Below are 19,415 nucleotides of genomic sequence, written 5' to 3'. Positions count from 1 at the left end.
TATTCTTCCTCATCCTAGTACTTGTGTATGAGGCAGTACTCCAAATACACAAGTACTGGGATGAGGTAGAGGAACATGAAGGTTATGCCTGACTTAGCTACCTGTAATCTTCATTACTGCTAGTCCCACTCTTCCACATCCCAGTACTTACCTATGAGGTATGGAGCCTCATACATAAGCACTGGGACAAGGAAGAGTGACGTAGAGGTAATTCTGGGCCAATGAGTTGATTTTGGTGGTTGGGGTAGGGGATGGGAGGGAGAGGAGATGTGTGGGGGGTTGGGAATGTGCAATAAATCATATTGGCCGTCGATGTCCATGCTAAGAAGGCATGATATGTGGTATTAGTGGCTAGAGAGGCATTTTGGTGCAGCCAGTCTAGTCATTCCTCAGTATGGTATGACTTTTTTTAACTGGGCATTTCTGATAAAGCAGTCCTGCTAAGTCGAATTACCTGGCTAGACTGGCATTTGCGTTCTGCCAGTCTAGCCATTTCTTACTGCGTCACTGTATATTTTTCTGGGTATCACATCTGATATGATATGTCAGATATAACGCGCCTGTACACAAGTGTTTTCAGGTACGACAAGACAAGGGAAGGAAAAAAGAGGGAGGACAAGACAAATGATCTTACTAAGTTTGTGTCACTCTGATCGTGCAGGTGCGAGAACGAGAAGTGCAAGGGGAAAGGGAGGGGGAAACTGCAAGGGAGAGGGGAGGGGAAAACAGGGCAGCAATGCTCTGAGTAAGTGCAGCCAGGGCAGCACAGCTCTAGGTAGTGCAAGGAGAACAAGGGACTTTAAGGTTACAGTTACAGCCCCTGCTGCATGGTAGGCCTGGAGGCAGTGCAAGGGTGACTGATCAAGAAAGTGCCTGGAATCGGTGAGACTGAGGGTAGCCAAGCAACCAGTTGGTACAGCAGACAGGTAGGTCAGCAGGAGAAGGAGAGAGAGAAAGCAGAGGAGAAGAGGATCGTTTTGAGCTTCTTCTGGAACTTCAGATGGCCCAGCTCAAGTTTGGGAGGGGCAGGGAGGCCATTCCAGAGGAAGGCACTTGCAGGGGAGAGGGATCTAACCCCCCTCGCTTTGCCTAGAGAAGCATCTAACCCTTATGGCTCGAGATGGAAGGTATTTTGGAAGAGAGTGTTGGATTTAGTGCAGATCCCAGTTCCAGACAACCTTGTGGACAATGCATAGGGTCTTGAAATTGATCCTTGCAGCCACCGGGAGAGATTTCATGGATGGAGAGATACAGTCCCTGGGCTTGAGGCCAAGGATATGTCTTGCAGTCCTGTTCTAGATCAGTTGCAGAGGGCAGAGAGTAGAGGAAACCAGATTGAGAAAGTGGCTGTTGCAGTAGTCCGGCCTAAAGAGAACCAGAGCTCTGGAGACGGTGAGCTTCTGGGGGACAGTGAGAAAGGGAAGAGTGCCTTTGAGGAGGTGCAGCTGGTAGTGGGACTTCTTGAAGACGTCCGAGATGTGAGGAAAGAAGGAGAGAGAGGAGTTGAAGATGACACCAGGAATGAGCGAGAGAGGAGAGTAGGCTGAGGGGAGCCTGAAGGAAATCTGAGTGTCATCCGTATAACACTGAAAGTTAGAGGAGAAGGTAGAGATCAGGTGGGCCACAGGGGCCAAGTAGAGGTTGAAAAACCATGGTGAGAGGATAGAGCCCTGGGGAACACGACGGGTAGAGAGAGGTGGCAGAGTGAAAGGGACCAAGTTGGACTTGGGAGGGCCAGTCCAAGAGGAAGGAGGTCAGCCACTCCAGGACTTTATCCATGATGCCCAGGTTCTCAGAGATGATTGATCAGGATGGTGTGGTTGACCGTGTTGAAAGCAGAGGAAAGTTCGAGGAGGATGAGGACAGAAGGAATGCTGGAATCAAGGTTAGAGATCAGATCTTCAAAGGTGTTCAGGAGCGCAGTTTCCGTGCCTCTGAAAGCTCTTAAACCAGACTGATGGTCATGGAGACAACCAACAGATTCAGTGTGAAGAGTAAGCTGGCAGTTGACCAGCTTTTACAAGAGTTTGGGAGAGGGGAAAGTTCCAGTGGCAAAAGAATGATCACAAAAATCGGCCAAGTCTGGATCAAGGGTGTCAATGTGGTCCTTGATGGTTCTGGAGGAGCAGGCGAGGACCTGTTTTGATGACACTTCCATATATGGGACTTGTCTAGAAACCTTGTAAGGTGTTAGAGAGAAAAATGAGAAAGGAAGAGGAGAGGGAGAAATGGCCAAAGGGGGCCGAGAGAGGAAGAGGGAAATGAAGAGGAGATAGTGGACAGAATGTCCTGAATTTTAGCAGAGAAGCGAGAGGCCAAAGTCATACACAGGACCTGTTGAGGGAACAGGAGAGGTAGAGACCGCAACAGGATTGGCCAGCTCCTTGCAGATTTTTAAAGAGTTTGGCTGTGTTGTTTAAGGCCACAGAGACACAGGCTTGAATGTGTTCTCTCTTCTTGGTGAGTCTAATTGCTTTGACAGGCATTTTGGTGCAACCAGTCTCGGTATGTCTTAATGTGGCCTGGCATGCTTTACTGTAATGTTATTATGTGTCTACACTGGTCTGCATTGTGCAGCCAGTTGGACACGTTTTCGTTGTGGCATGGCATTTTTAATAGCAAAGCATTAATGATCATGTGCACTGTTGGTGACTTGCATGTATTGGATTGGTGTTACCATACAAAACAATAGCAAACACTGTCTCAGAAAGTGTGCTGTATATTGCATTAAAACACATATTTATATCTTTCTCATAGTGCAGTGTGTGGCATGCCCCTTCAGGAGCACGTTTGTGCGTATTGCGCAAGTGTGGTAATCTAGGCGGGCCCAGAGTGTGGCGCGACCCGTGATTTGTTGTCGAGCTGTGGGGCCCCCTCAGCATGGCTCACAGGGGGGCTCCCAGATCTTGTCTTACGCCACTGGGCGGTACAGTAGCAACGGTGCCGGTAGCAATATCGGCGCTGTTATTGCCTTACCACCATACTTGTAATGAGGCCCATTTAATGTGTGTAAACACTTTGAATGCAATTTTCTGAGGACGTGGAGCATGAAAGGAAAGTGTAAAAGCTGTTTAAAGCTGAAGGAGGGCAGCAGTGTGGAGGCTGCCTCTCTGCCTTGCCTTCCTCCTTCGTCTCGAGAGAGCATTTGATTTTACGCCTGCATAAGATTGTCATGCAGGCGTAAAACAAAAGGATTCCCATGGAATAGTCTCACATTAGCACCTGCGAATGATCATTCGGATTCCATTGGAATCCATTGTAAAACACTGTCTGCAAAGTATATTTGCTGGACTTTTTTATTTATTTCAAAGAAGAGAGTAACAGCGAAGAGTAAAGACGATTTCACCTTAATTTACTCTTTATATTTACACTCTATTTAGGTAGTGTTTAGAAATATGTGCAGGGCACCAGCAACACTTAAGTGTAAGTGTTGGTGGTCCCCTTTTGCAATGAGTATTTAATTTGAAATGACCCCTTTTATGTCCCCTGCAACAGTCCATCAGCATGTCTACAGAAAAAAAAAAATATATACATACATGTTTTCCAAATCTTAAAGACTCTTGATCAAAATATAGAAATGCAAAGCACACACAACTTCCTCGGCCATTGCACTTCAGAAGCCTGAGCATTCCATGCTGTGTTGTTGGCAAGTTCTTTATCCATGTTTGGCTTACATTGTACATGCTCTCTTTGGAGGTAATTTTAATAATGATTTAAATTGCCCAGAGGGGACCACTTTCCATTCCACTTACATACAAACAGGTCCCCTCCTGGTAATTTTCACCATTTGCAGTGACGGTGGAAGCATCTTTACGCCTCACTTTTGCAATTAGCAGTACACAATGAGTAAATGCTAGCTGCCATCTATGCATGGCAGGCTGTGTTTCCAACGGTTTACTATGTAATACGCTTGCTTTTTGCTGGTGTAAAAAGCAAGTGTATTACCTGGGAAATCAGTGGAAAATTTCATGCCGGCATAAAGCCAAGTTGTTTTTGGAGGCAGGTGGTAAAAGGGAGCAGGGACTTCATTTCACCAAAATGCCTGGGGTAGTGGAAGTGACATCACGCAACCTTTGACCCATGATGACATCACATGAAGTGATGTCATTTGACCCCACCTGAAGGGATATCGTGGGAAGCGATGGAACACAACCTTTCACCCGTTGATAAAACAGGAAGTGGCATCACATAGCAATGCACACTACAAAAAATATGGTTACAATATCACTATAATGTGATGTGCATTTCATACAATAATGGATCGCCATATTTATTGTTAAGATCAGTGTGTATAGGCCCATATTACCAAATTACTGTGGATGCAAGCAGACGTCCATGAGCAAATGATAATGATGTGTTATTATATTGCACTTACACTTAAGTACTTTATATAGAACAAATATACACCCAATATAACCCAACCTGTGTTGGTACTCATTTATCGACCTCAGAAGAATGAAAGGCTGAGTTGAGTAGTTTAAGAACAGACTAAATCAGTGACTCACCCCTTCAAGTGTGCCAGAAATAAACTTTTAATGAGTCTAGCAATTATTTTATAGAATTCCAGACCGACACATTATTTGGTATTCCTATTATTTTTTAAGGGGCCTGAACAAGAAAGCCAGCCACTCCAGAAGTAAAAGCCACATGATGCTGCCCACAGCTCAGGAGCTTCAATTACAAAAACAAAACATTTAAAAATACTTTTTTTTATAGAGGTCGCAGAGCGACTTCAGAGGTCGCATTTGCGAACTCTGGCGACCCCTAAATGACGTCCCTTTAAAGGTAGGCATAAACGTAACTCCTGTTCCATACCCACCCTCAACCTTCAATAAAAATACCCAGGAGCGTGAATGCAGGTGCTAAGACACGTGTCACACCTTTATGCAGAGATGTCTTTATGGGAGGGCAAAAGGGGCACTTGCCCAGGGCTCCCACCTTGGAGGGGGACCCCCACAAGGCTGCCTGATCTAAAGTAAGATTCCATTGTTCACCAGACTTAAATAGCACATGCCATGAGATTGTATGGCATGCTGCTGAGGCGCTAAACCTATTGGAGATCATTACGAGTTTGGAGGTAATCATGGCGCTATTAGCGCCATGGCTGCCTCCAAACCCATACCGACTGCGACCTGGTGAATGGCGGTATTACCACCCCATTCCAAGGTTGGCAGGGGCGGTAATTCCCCATTCACCAGGGTCCTTCCCCATTCCCATTTGAAACCAAGGGGAATGGGGAAGGCGGTAATTACAGTACCGCAAATTGCGGTACCATTATTACCTCCAAAGTCCCTTTGCGGATCCCGTCCTTAACGCCTGGTAAAACCAGGCGTTAAGGGAGGACCCGCAAAGGGACCTCGTAATAGGGCGGCAAGGGATTACCGGTACCGGTGCCCTTATCGGTACCGGTAATCCCTTACCGCCTGGGTCGTAATGAGACCCATTGTCTGTCTGTTTTGACAAGTACATTCTGCCCTGATCAATTAATCAGGTAATGCTTTCTATGTTCACTGTGGAATACAAAGTTTGTGTGTTTCATATGGCACAACTTCTGTAGCATTCTTTCCTTCTTGTGCGAATTATGTTGTTCATGTGCAATAGCCAAAGTTAAAATCCTTATTGATAAATTGAGTGCCACAATGGTTCAGATATTAGATCAGTGTGTTAAGCACGCAATGCAGAGATGTGTGTTCATATGAAAGATTAGAAGAGCACATTCCAGCAAGGCTGGCTGAACCTTTCCTATGTCTGAAGTTTATAAACCTACCTGCATATGTACTTGGTTTTGCAACATAAGAGGTGCTATTATAAGCAATGCTCCTGCACCAGATAGGGGTTGCTATAAAAACTAACATGTAATTCGTATGGTTATGGTCTAGAAATTGGTTTGTTCAGATGGGGCGTTCTAAAACCTAGGCAATCCCCTCCAAAGATAAGCATACATTATTAGTCCAAAAGGTGAATAAAAGATTGTGGGACCAAAGTGTCCATGCTTGTATCCAGGCTTTGCCAGCAGACGATAGAGTGATCCTGGTCAAATCATATATCTCTTGCATTACTGCGCTGTCTTCTGTGAGGTTTGCCTTCTTACATGCTGGTGGCATCGTTTAGTTCATTACTTGATCTTTCTTCTTATGTAGGCCATTTGAGTGGAAGGGGTGGTAGACAGGAGAGAGAGGACCAGAAGTTGTAGGCATTAGGCAAGCATATTTTAAGGTCTGTTCGTTTGACAAAAACAACTTTTTGCTTTTTGTATAAAATTCAAAGGTTTTTCTGCACGTTTATGAATGACAATTTCACAAGCCATAGTTTTGGAAGTATTTAAAGCTTAAAAGTACAAAACACATACCTAGATTGAGGGGCCGACTCATGGAACAAACGTATGCCGAAAATCCCAGCACAAGCAGGTGCAAGGAGGCGCAAGCGTGAGAAAGCAAGGGCACAAGCACACGTGCGATTCAAGGAAGGCACTGCGCTACTTTCCCACTAGTTGTGCGCCAAATCCGTTCATGGTGCACGCTGGCGCACACATCTCCAAACAGCGTGCGCTAAGCGCACAGCAAAAGCACACATAGCGCAGCGCACAGAACAAAAAAAAAAAGACACGCACAGGCCTAAACATGTCCGCTACACGAAGGCAGGCGTTAGCGTCCCTGTGCATTACAAAAGTGTGCACAAATAAAAAGCATTTATAAACTGAGTGGGGGAACGTGTATTCCTGGGGTTCGCGGGAAGTTTTACACGCGAAAGGGCCCTGTGCGAGTGGGGTACGTGTATTCCTGGGGTTCATGAGAAGTTTTACACGTGAAAGGGCAACGCCCCTGCGCGATACGTCACAGACGCGCTTAGCGCTAAGGGCCTTTAGTCCAATGAAATCGCGTACGTGTGCTGACGCGCTTACGCGCTAAGGGCCTTTCCTCGGATTTCACACTGACGTGCACTTTTTTCATGTGCCAATTCACTCCATATCAAGCTGGCCACGCATACACACACAGAAGACCACACTCCTGCCCTGAAGGCCATTTTCCTGCCCCACAGAGCCCCGAGCACGCTCCCATGACTGTCTGCTGCCCACATGCCCTGCTATTTGGTGCCTGCACATCAGCCATCTGCAGGGGTCCAGTTGCTGTGTCCAAATCTGCTGGAACAGAAGACTCCTGACTGGGATACCATTGCTCCACAGCCCAGCCCCAGGACCCAGTTGGCCACCCACTCCTGCCTCTGGGGTTGCCATGTCGGGCACATCTCCATCTAGCACCACTGGCAACCCCCAGCCACAGAGGCAGAGGGCCACCAGCTTCACTGCCACCGAAGTTGGTGTCCTGGTAGAGCATGTCCTGGGGCATTATGATGCCCTCTTCGGAACAACACGCGCCAACAAGGAAGGACGGGAGAGGATCTTGGACGAAGTAGTGGTTGCCATCAACGCGTAGGGGGTGGCAACCCGCGACATCAAGCACGTCAAGAAGCGCTGGGAGGACTTCAGGTCCAGGACCCTCCACAAGGCCCAGTGCATCGCGGAGGGGGGCCAGGCACGCATGAGTAACATCCAGATGAGGGTCCGGGAACGCGTAAGCCCAGTGCTCCACGCCAAGATCCTTTGGAGGCTTACCCGTCTGGAGTTGAGTGGTAAGTGGCCAAGCATTGCTGTGTGAAACAGGGCATGTTGCAGTGTGCTGGTAGTCTGATACTTGCCTGTATGTGTGACATGGGCCATGTATGGATGTGTGTGTGCAGGGACATCATGGTCATGCATGTGGGACCAGTAATGTGCGAACCACATGGTTGGTGCATGAGTTCCAATGCTACATGGGGAGCTGTATGGTAAATGCACACATGAAAGCATGCCAGTGTCTGTTCTTGCACATGGTGGGGGTGTGAGGGATGGGTGCTGCTGTCATGTACATGTATGGTGCACATGTGTGTGTGTCTGAGAAGTGTGTCTGTGATGATGTGTAGATTCACTCATGCAGTGTGGTCACCATTGTATGAACTGTGTCTATCCACTGTGTCTGTGGTGTACAAGGCCTGATGCATGACCCTCCGGTGATGTGTGTGCATGGGATCAGTGTGAGCCAGGATGCATGTGAGTTTGAAGGCAACATTTTGATTAATTGAGGCCCTTGTACATGGATGCTGATGTAGATTGCAGGCGGGATAGGATGGAAGTGTGCTTTAGACACTGCCACTCATGTGTTATTGCTTCCTGTCTAGGGGAATATTGTACTGTACCCTGATGCTTGTGTTCTATGTCTCCCTCTATGCAGCGTCAAGTGAAGAAGAGGGCAGAGATGGTGCTGTGGAGCCAAGCGGTGGAGATGCCTCCACTGGGCAGCGACGCAAGGCTCAGCCACCCTCCTAGGACTTGCCATCATCCGGGAGCGAGGGGGCTGGTGCCGCGTCTGCCACTACGGCTGTGGCGGAAGGGCCGGGTGAGCCCCCACAGGGGCTTTCAATGGCAGAAGACGGTACGGAGACATCCAGGTTGGTGGTCTCTGCAGAGGAGGAGGATCCCACTACTGAGACGCACGTGGGGCCTGGTGGGGGTAGTACCACTGGTGCAAGTGGTGCAGTCCAGGGCCAGGGTCAGGAGGCAGCACAGGTCATGGCAGAGGGGCCTGTGCATGTCCCTGTCCTTGACCCTGTGACTGCACCACCATGCACCATTAGGGAGGCCGTGTCCCAGGCCCGTCCGCAGGTAGGGGAGAGTACATGTCATCTGCCTCTCCACTATCTGCGGACGAGGGGTCCCAAGAACGTATGGCTCCGTCCTGATTGGTGTCGCATTGTGCACGCGTGATATTTGTGATGACGTGCATTCTTCCTGGGCAGAGAACGCACGCCATCACGAAGAGCAGCGTCGCGATGTGGCACTTTTGGGAGGGGGCCTGGTTGGTGGGTTCCTACATGTGTTGCACACTCTGGTGGACCTCTCCTCCTCTGTGGAGACTATGCGCCAGTCGTTCTCCCTGCCGATTCCACCAGGGCCCCCTGTGGACCTGGCCTGACCAACACAGCCAGCTTGGTGGAGATCCCATCCCTGCCACAGTCGAGAGTCGGCGGTCCAGGAGGGGTGGACACCCTAACTGGAGACCAGCTGATGGAGGATGTGCAGGCATCATCGGACAAGGCACATGGACAGCAGCATCAGCACGTGCAGACTCTGGGTGGGAGCAATGATGGCTCGGGGCCATCGACATCAGGGGGGCAGGCATCGGGCAGAGGGCAGGAGGACCCTGGAATGGATGTGTCTTCCGTGTGGCTGCGGTTGGGCCAGCGTATAGGTATGGAGCGGCGGTGGGCGGAAGAGGCGCGGCTCACCATGGTCAGGGCGGAGATCTCCATGCGTCGGGCATTGAGGCGGGCAGAGTGCCTCAAGGCGGCTCACAGGGAGTTGGAACATGCCATGAGTGCCTCCCTGCGAGACCTCGGGGCCAGTGCAGAGGCCCGCCTCCGGGACATCGACATGGAGTTCGATGATGCCCTGGCCCTGGACACCACAGAGTGAGCCGCAGGACTTGCCCACCGCCATTGCATATAGTTAGATAGTGTTAGGTTTCCTTTCCTTTTTTTTATTTACTTTGGTTGAGCTTGGACAATGCACCACGTTTTTGTATATAGTTTTTTATTAGGTAGTATTTTTGGTAGGTTTCATTTCATCAGTTGGGCTCATGGACCCTGGATTGTTCATTTGTACATAGTTCACCCTTAAATTATTCTGACTTTTTTTTATTTTCACCATGGAGCAGTGGATTTCACTGTCTTTTTTCCCTTGTTTTGTTGGACTGTGACTTTGGACACCATTTCTTTTCGATTTCTTTGGATTATGATTTCTTGTTTTTATTCTTTTACGGACATGCAGCATTTCTTTAATTATTCCCATTGTTGTGTGTTTTGTTTTAATTACATTCATGTTGTGTTTAATACTTTATTTTCTTCATACTTCGATGTGTGGTATTATCTCATTGGTTTCATGCATGTCATGATGTGGGTTTTCACATTCACTTGCACCCATTGTGTGTGTGTGTGACAGACATGTGTTTATTTACATACTTGCCTTTAGGGTTGTATCATGTAATTGGCTTTTCTATGTGGGTGGATGCAATACTTGGTTGGGTCTTTGGGCTGGGGAGGCTGGCCATAAGGGCCATGATTGAGGATCGCCATCACGTGGGGGCAGGGGGACACGAGTGGGACATGAGTGGGGGCCTGCTAGCAGGTGCCCCGCACTGCTGGGGGTGTGGGTGCAAGGGGACATGAGTGAGACATGAGTGGGGGCCTGCTGGCAGGTGCCCCGCACTGCTGGGGGGTGGAGGCGCAGGGGGGCATGAGTGGGACATGAGTGGGGGCCTGCTGGCAGGTGCCCTGCACTGCTGGTGGGTGGGGGTGCAGGGGGACATGAGTGGGGGCCTGCTGGCAGATGCCCCGCACTGCTGGGGGGGTGGGGGTGCAGGGGGACATGAGTGGGGGCCTGCTGGCAGGTGCCCCGCACTGCTGGGGGGTGGGGGTGCAGGGGGACATGAGAGGGACATGAGTGGGGGTCTGCTGGTAGGTGCCCCGCACTGCTGGGGGGTGGGGGTGCAAGGGGACATGAGGGAGACATGAGTGGGGGCCTGCTGGCAGGTGCCCCGCACTGCTGGGGGGGTGGAGGTGCAGGGGGGCATGAGTGGGACATGAGTGGGGGCCTGCTGGCAGGTGCCCCTCACTGCTGGGGGGTGGGGGTGCAGGGGGACATGAGTGGGACATGAGTGGGGGCCTGCTGGCAGGTGCCCTGCACTTCTGGTGGGTGGGGGTGCAGGGGAACATGAGTGGGGGCCTGCTGGCAGATGCCCCGCACTGCTGGGGGGGTGGGGGTGCAGGGGGACATGAGTGGGGGCCTGCTGGCAGGTGCCCCGCACTGCTGGGGGGTGGGGGTGCAGGGGGACATGAGTGGGACATGAGTGGGGGTCTGCTGGTAGGTGCCCCGCACTGCTGGGGGGTGGGGATGCAGGGGGATATGAGTTGGTGATCAGTAGTGCAAGCTGACATGTGGCTTGGCTGGGGGGCATTCCCATGGTGGATGGGCTGCCTGCGGGACAATGCCAGGGGTTCAGGGTAGTCCCCTGTGGTGTGAGATGCCTGCCACTGCCAATTCACGTGTAGGACTCCCCGCGCACCCCAGACACACATGTACTGTGCTCAAATCACGTGTGAGACTTCACGCGAACCCCAGTTATACACGTACCCCACTCCCACAAGGCCAATTGCGTGTGAAACTTCCCATGAATCCCAGTAATACACGTACCCCACTTGCACAGGGCCCTTTCAAGTGTAAAACTTCCCGCGAACCCCAGTAATACACGTACCCCACTCACACAGGGCCAAACACGTGTAAAACCTCCCGCAAACCCCAGTAATACACGTACCCCACTTGCACAGGGCCAATCGCGTGTGAAACTTCCCGCGAACCCCAGTAATACACGTACCTCACTCGCACAGGGCCCTTTCGAGTGTAAAACTTCCCGCAAACCCCAGTAATACACATACCCCACTCGCACAAGGCCAATCGCATGTAAGACTTCCCGCAAACCCCAGTAATACACATACCCCACTCGCACAGGGCCAATCACGTGTGAAACTTCCCGCGAACCCCAGTAATACACATACCCCACTCGCACAAGGCCAATCGCGTGTCAAACTTCCCGCGAACCCCAGGAATACACGTTCCCCGCTTGCCGTGCTGGTACAGGGTTAGCGCAGCCCTTTTCACTGGATTGGGGATTTTGATGGCTTTTCCCTTTGCGAGGGGCGTTCTTAGGGGCGTAACTGGCGCTGCTGCAGGGTCGCTGCGCCACTGTGCGCCACGGCTGGTTTTTGTAGCTAAAATCCATGAATACGCTGTGCGTGGAAATGGATTTTAGCACACGCGGCTGGCGCAGAGATTCACACGTGCACACTGTGCGCCAGCCGCGTGCACCACTTGTGCACTAAATTCTATGAATTACCCCCTAAATCTGTTATATCACATCGATTTGTATGCTGGTACTTATATGCTTCCCCTGATGATGGAGAGAATGAAGCTAGAATCATTCCCATTTTTGCGTAACACCCTTCTGTAATATTTTGGTTTTAAAAATTGTCAGGTTTGGAAATGTGATTTATGTACTTTGCAAGTCAGGTTCATAAAATTAGATTGTTTTAGTACATGGTAAGAGCTGGAAAAGAAAGTGTTCAATGCAGAAATTGCAGCGTTGGCACAAATCCCAGCTTCACCCCATATAGCAATATGTGATCCTGGGCATCACATTTAGGGCCTCATTACAACCCAGGCTTTAAGGGTTTAACGGCGCTGTCAGCGCCGTTAACCCTTAATGCCTGATTACCATTTTAAGGCCTGCTTTTAGCAGGCGTTAAAATGCAAGGCGCTAACCCGCCTTGGTGCTAATTACGGCACCGTAATTTACGGTGCCGTAATTAGCACCTTCCCCACTCCCATTATGCCCTATGGGGCAAAAATGGGAATGGGGAAGGGTAAATGGGGAATGGGGATTTACGGCCCCACTCACCTTGGAATGGGGCGGTAAATCCGCCATCCACCATGGTGTAAACAGAGTTTACACCATGGTGGTAAAATAGGTAACTTACCGCCTGGGTTGTAATGAGGCCCTTAATCTTGTATTGCCTAACCTCTCAGGGTTGCCAGTCCCTAAACCTTTCAAAATTGTCAGCCCCTCAGTGTGATTTCTTTCTCAGGGTATGATCTTCATAAAAGCCTCACTCATGGTTTCACTGGCTATAGGGTTGCTTCCACTATAATAGTGCACATTGATATACTGAGCACCACAGGCACTTGTTCCCCTGATCTCTAATGGCAACGCTATTTGAAAACCATGTCTCACTTCTAATCTCAGTCTGTCTGGATAGAGGCACCTTCCTGGTAGCTTCTAATATGCCTCCACTATCCATGCTATGGTATGTGTAGCTTTCTCCTTCCTTACAATTGGTCTACTCTATCCATGCTTGAGCACTTTTGCATTCTCTGAGTCAGCTATTGTGTGCTCTCTGCCTATTCTGGGTTACATGTACCTTTAACATACAGTACTACATTAATACTACAGGCTGCATACCTTCCCGGATGATATTGATAAAAAGTATCCTGTTTGTATACTAGAGATACTAGAAGAGAAGTAACCTCTTTGTAGATTGCTAATGTTGGCCTTCAAATGCTACGTGTTTATCAATCTGATCAGAGCAAGAATGAAGAGGGTAAGGGGATTTAAAGGGAGTAAACATGCTTATTTTGAATGCTGCGAGGCGGCATGTCTACCCTTGGGTTTTGCTCGCGGTGAGTGGGTGGGGGTGGGGGGTGCCACCAGATACACTTGATCACTTAATTCCATTGGTTTGATTTAGGGGCCCCCAAAGATGTCCATGCCCAGGGCCCCAAAAAAGCTTACGGTGGCCCTGCCTTATAGATTGTCTTTTCATGCTCTGAGGACTTCAAAAATTAGCCCCTTTGTGTTTCTTTGGCAGCAGACCCAGTGTTAATGCACAGGTCATCAGCAAAAAGAAACACACCTCGGAAATGAGTCCTTTATACTGCGTAAGATAATTTTGCTCAGGCGCTCTTTGCTCGACCACCCTGAGCCTCTCTTGTTGCCAGGAACACGTCCAGTGTCAACGTCTGGCTCCTAGCTTAACACTGAGCCTGCACATGTTCTCATCTTCTGTGCTAGATTCAATTAGCAGCGATTTCCATAACACGCGTGCGTTGCAGGAGTTTATGAATCAATGTTTCGCTTCCATTGTTTCATTCATTGGGGATAATGATCCGCTTGCCTGATAACACTCTATGTCCTCTGCTCGTAGCCTGCAAGGTCTCTAGCGCCACACACCTTGCTCCTTTAATGCAGAAATCCCTGCAACCTACTCATAATGGAACATTATTCAAAATATATCCTTTCATCAATAGTTCAGTATATTATTTTAAAAAATACCATGTAGTCGGTCATCATAAATTCTACTAGTAGCCGTGCATCTGTTGGAAATGGCATTCTTGCAGTAGAAGCTGAAAGGGTCCTTCCACTGATTGTTATGATAGAATATTGAATTCAATTAACCCTCTGAACTCTGCAGCGTCTGCTCATATTACTGGATCGACTGTGTGGAAAGTGAATGCTTTGCTGGAATCCATGTGGCTGCCCCACAGCGCCCAGGTTATCTTTGCGGCTTTGTTGGTAAAGTAATTGTATGTCACCCTCCCTGTTGACTCTCCTACAGCAGGAGATCCATAAAAGGTGCTTTTATGTTTGTGCAAGAAGCATGGATTTGCGATGCCTACTGCTTCCTAGCAGTTAAAATCCCCTGATCTGTGCGGACCCGGTAATTCCCCATTCAGTTTACCATTTCCCACTCCCATTTGAGGCCCCGTAGGGCTCAATGGGAATCGGGAAGGCGCTAATAACAGGCATGCAAATTGTGGGCCCATTATTAGCTACAAGGTCCCTTAACGGGACCCTCAGGGAATGGCTGGTTATACCAGCCGTTCCTGCTTGGATCCGCTAAGGGACCTCGGAATAGGGCAGTAAGGGTTTACCGGTGCCCGTTAACCCTTACCGCCCACCTCGTAATGAGGCCCTCTTCTGTGTTCTATCACACCAGCACTCATAGTCTACCTTTACTTTCAGGGTGATGGTATGCTTGGTGGTATGCTGACTTGCAAACTACACTTTCATTTATACCACCTCAGCAATCACAACACTGCATCACTGATTGTGGCAGTAGCTCAAGGGAAGTGCTGCAGTGCATTGCAGCTCACAAATTTCAGACCCTCAGCACTCCCAGTTCACCATTGTTAGGTCAGTCAGAGGCATACCATTGCACATCAGCACCACAAAATTGGCACTCAACACTCACGTTCATTTGAGTTTGGGGGTGCTGCCATCATCCCATTACCACTAGCTCTTTTCCTGCACAGTCATAAAGTCCCTCGCACCTGCAATTATATGGTTACTTATGGGTGTAGATGGGGCACTGAAGGGCCACAGTATCATCTTTACATATTTGCTAACCAACAACAGTTACTGTAAGGTTGCTTGGTGCTGAGAGTCACCCACCATCCCTAGTTCTAGCTTTACATAATACTACTCCCATACCCTATTACTAAGAGCTGGAATTTTGGATGGGGCAGAAGATAGAATACAACCAAGTTTCCTTATTCCACTGTCTTTGACGTCTCAGTCCTTGTTACTGTGAATGTTGGAAACAACGGGAATCCTGGTATTCTTGAGTCCAATGCCGTTCCTCTCAAACTCCCCCAACCAGAGTGGTTGCTAGGGGGGGATCGCTGAGAGGGCTATGGCCCCGGGTCTTTTGGTTGTAGCCCCAGATAGAAGCTCAGGGGTTATAACCAAAAGTCTAGCTAGCCCTGAGTCCCCACTGTCCCAACATTATCATAGCAAAACAGAAAGTTGATGGCTGGAAGGTTTTGAATTAATCATAACCACGGGCAAAGCTCTGGGAAACCCTCCAGACCATCGTTTTTCAGCCTGACAAGCCATTACAGGAGGGGAAAAACCATATGCAAATCAGGCTTAGTCCTACCCCAAAAGGTGCAGTACAGCCGAACTGCTAGGTCACATCCCTTCTGCACGAGACCACAAGCATCCCCAGACATGTTTCAGCCTTGTTGGGCATCATCAGTGAGAAGTAGCTTGGGTCTCTAGGCCTGGCGAACTTCGGAACCCACGTCTGGGCATACCCGTCCCACTCGGGGTGACTTTAGCAAAACAGAAAGGTGATGGCTGGAAGGTTTTGAATTAATCATAACCACGGGCAAAGCTCTGGGCAACCCTCCAGACCATCTTTTTTCAGCCTGCTAATTCATTACAGAAGGGGAAAAACCATATGCAAATCAGGCTTAGTCCTACCCCAAAAGGGGCAGTCCAGCCCGAACTGCTAGGTAACATCCCTTCTACACAAGACCACAAGCATTCCCAGACATGTTTCAGCCTTGTTGGGCGTCATCAGTGAGGAGTAGCTTGGGTCTCTAGGCCCGGCAGACTCGGGACCCACATCTGGGCATACCCCTCCCACTCGGAGTGACTTTAGCAAAACAGAAAGGTGATGGCTGGAAGGTGTTGAATTAATCATAACCACGGGCAAAGCTCAAGGCAACCCTCCAGACGTGGGTCCCGTGCCTGCTGGGCTTAGAGACCCAAGCTACTCCTCACTGGTGAGCCCCAACAAGGGCGAACCATGTTTGTGGATGCCTGTGGTCTCGTGCAGAAGGGATGTGGCCTAGCAGTTCGGGCTGGACTGCCCGTTTTGGGGTGGGGCCAAGCCTGATTTGCATATGTCCTTTCCCCTTCTGTAATGGCTTGGCAGGTGAAGAACAGTGGTCTGGAGGGTTGCCCAGACCAATGCCAGTGGTTAAGATTAATTCTAAACCTTCCAGCCATCACCTCTTTGTTTTTGCTTTGTCACCTTGAGTGGGAAGGGTATGCCCAGACATGGGTCCCGTGCCTACTGGGCCTAGAGACCCAAGCAGCTCCTCACTGATGGGCCCCCACAAGGGCAAAACATGTTTGGGGATGCTTGTGGTCCCGTGCAGAAGAGATGTGGCCTAGCAGTTCGGGCTGGACTGCTCCTTTTGTGGTGGGGCCAAGCCTGATTCGCATATGGTCTTTCCCCTTCTGTAATGGCTTGGCAGGCGAAGAACGGTGGTCTGGAGGGTTGCCCAGAGCAATGCCAGTGGTTAAGATTCATTCTAAACCTTCCAGCCATCACTTCTTTGTTTTTCTTTTGTCAACCAGAGTAGGACGGGTATGCCCAGACGTGGGTCCCGTGCCTGCTGGGCCTAGAGACCCAAGCTACTCCTAACTAATGAGCCCCAACATGGGCGAAACATGTTTGGGGATGCTTGTGGTCTCGTGCAGAAGGGATGTGGCCTAGCAGGTCGGGCTGGACTGCCCCTTTTGGGGTGGGGCCAGGCCTGATTTGAATGCTTGACAGGCAAAGAACGGTCGTCTGGAGGGTTACCCAGAGCAATTCCAGTGGTTAAGATTCATTCTAAACCTTCCAGCCATCATCTCTTTGTTTTTGCTTTGTCACCCCGAGTGGGACAGGTATGCCCAGACGTGGGTCCCGTGCCTGCTGGGCCTAGAGACCCAAGCTACTCCTCACTGATGAGCCCCAACAAGGGTGAAACATGTTTGGAGATGCTTGTGGTCTCGTGCAGAAGGGATGTGGTCTAGCAGTTCGGGATGGACTGCCCCTTTTGGCGTGGGTCCAAACCTGATTTGCATATGGTCTTTACCCTTCTGTAATGGCTTGGCAGGCAAAGAACGGTGGTCTGGAGGGTTGCCCAGAGGAATGCCAGTGGTTAAGATTCATTCTAAACCGTCCAGGCATCACCTCTTTGTTTTTGCTTTGTCACCCCGAGTGGGACAGGTATGCCCAGACGTGGATCCCGTGCCTGCTGGGCCTAGAGACCCAAGCTACTCCTCACTGATGAGCCCCAACAAGGCTGAAACATGTTTGGGGTTGCTTGTGGTCTCGTGCAGAAGGGATGTAGCCTAGCAGTTTCGGCTGGACTGCCCTTTTGGGGTGGGGCCATGCCTGATTTGCATATGGTCTTTCCCTTTCTATAATGGCTTGGCAGGCGAAGAACGGTGGTCTGGAAGGTTGTCCGGAAGAATGTCAGTGGTTAAGATTAATTCTAATCCTTCCAGTCATCACCTCTTTGTCTTTGCTTTGTCACCTCGAGTGGGACGGGTATGCCCAGACCTGGGTCCCGTGCCTGCTGGGCCTAGAGACCCATGCTAATCCTCACTGATTAGCCCCAATAAGGGCAAAACATGTTTGGGGATGCTTGTGGACTCGTGCAGAAGGGATGTGGCCTAGCAGTTCGGGCTGGACTGCCCCTTTTGGGCTGGGGCCAAGCCTGATTTGCATATGGTCTTCTCACTTCTGTAATGGTGTGGCAGGCGAAGAACGGTGGTCTGGAGGGTTGACCAGAGCAATGCCAGTGGTTAAGATTAATTCTAAACCTTCCAGCCATCACCTCTTTGTTTTTGCTTTGTCACCCCGAGTGGGACGCATATGACCAGTGTGGGATGTATTTACCCATGCATCCGAGCCCTACCTCAAAACTGTGCAGTACTGACATGAAAACATCATGATGGCCAGAGCTTCCCAGAAAATGCACAGGGAAATGCAGGAAGAATAGGCTGCCACCCATTTTTGCCGATGTTATGGGCACAGAAGGACACTGCCTAAAACCACCATTGGACTACTCGCACAGTAGTCTGAAACCATTGGGAATGGCAATGCTGATTGCCAAATGCAACCTAGAATGGTGGGGAATTCATTCTTAAATCCCAAAAAGGGGTGCAGTACCAGTACTCACCACTATCCAAAAGCCGGCATTTTAAAACAACACCAGATTTTACTTTTTTGTGTAAAACTGAATGAACCCAAAGCAGGCTAAAGAAAGACTTACTGAGAGTTGAATACAATCTAAAGTTATATTCTGAAGTGACTTTAGGGTTTATAACAAGACTGGCTTAGCTGTGGATTTCAACAGTTTAAGTAAATTTGGACTGAAAGACACTACAAATCTAAATGTTTAAAAGAAATGAGTGACCTACTTTGAGTGTCACATAGGTTGCAATTGTTTAAATGTCATAGTTTTGAACTTAGAATCAGCATTCTAGCTGCATATGTGAAAATGTTTAGTTTTATTTGAATGCAGGAACTGGGGAACAAAAAGTGATATTTTATCTGAAACCTGGCTTAAGGAACTGAATTCTGCCTGGCAACTACCCCCATCAGGAGTGAAACTTGAGTCACAGCTGTGTTCCCAGGCCTAGCTGCCCTTTTGCTGCTCACACTAAGGATATGCCATCTATCTGATAATTGAATTACCTGTGCTCTGCAGGAAAGTGAACAAAGCCCTGTCCTGGCTCAGGCAAAGGTTTTATTGGCAGGAGTCGTAAATGGTCGTAAAAAGTGGCTTCCTCCTGAGGAAAGGGGAGGGGCACTGCCTGTGAGAGCAAGCTGGCTTGGCAGAACTGGAAAAACCAGTATTTCTACCTTGTGCTGAGAGGAAACCACACCCCTTTGGAGCCAGAACATAACTCTAAAAAGATGAATAACTCATAGAGCGGACATGTGAAAATTTTATAAATGATACCATAATTCTTGTGATTTTTCTGCCCACAGTTTAAGAGGTTTTTAGAACCGGTGGTATGTTCAGGGGGGTGTTAGCGGAAAAGTGGATATTACTCTAAATGTATGCATGTTAAAAGTCTGAAACTTCATCAGTTAATGTCCATACTCCCTGCGCACATGTATGTAAAGTTGGGTCAATGTCAGAAATTGAAAAATCAGTTAAAAAGTCAATTATGTGCCATTTCTGAATGCAAGCTCTTAGA

The sequence above is a fragment of the Ambystoma mexicanum genome, chromosome 1p (assembly GCF_040938575.1).
Source record: "Ambystoma mexicanum isolate Mex_15411 chromosome 1p, UKY_AmexF1_1, whole genome shotgun sequence".
Lineage (NCBI taxonomy): Eukaryota > Metazoa > Chordata > Amphibia > Caudata > Ambystomatidae > Ambystoma > Ambystoma mexicanum.
Note: the sequence above shows the minus strand (reverse complement) of the source record.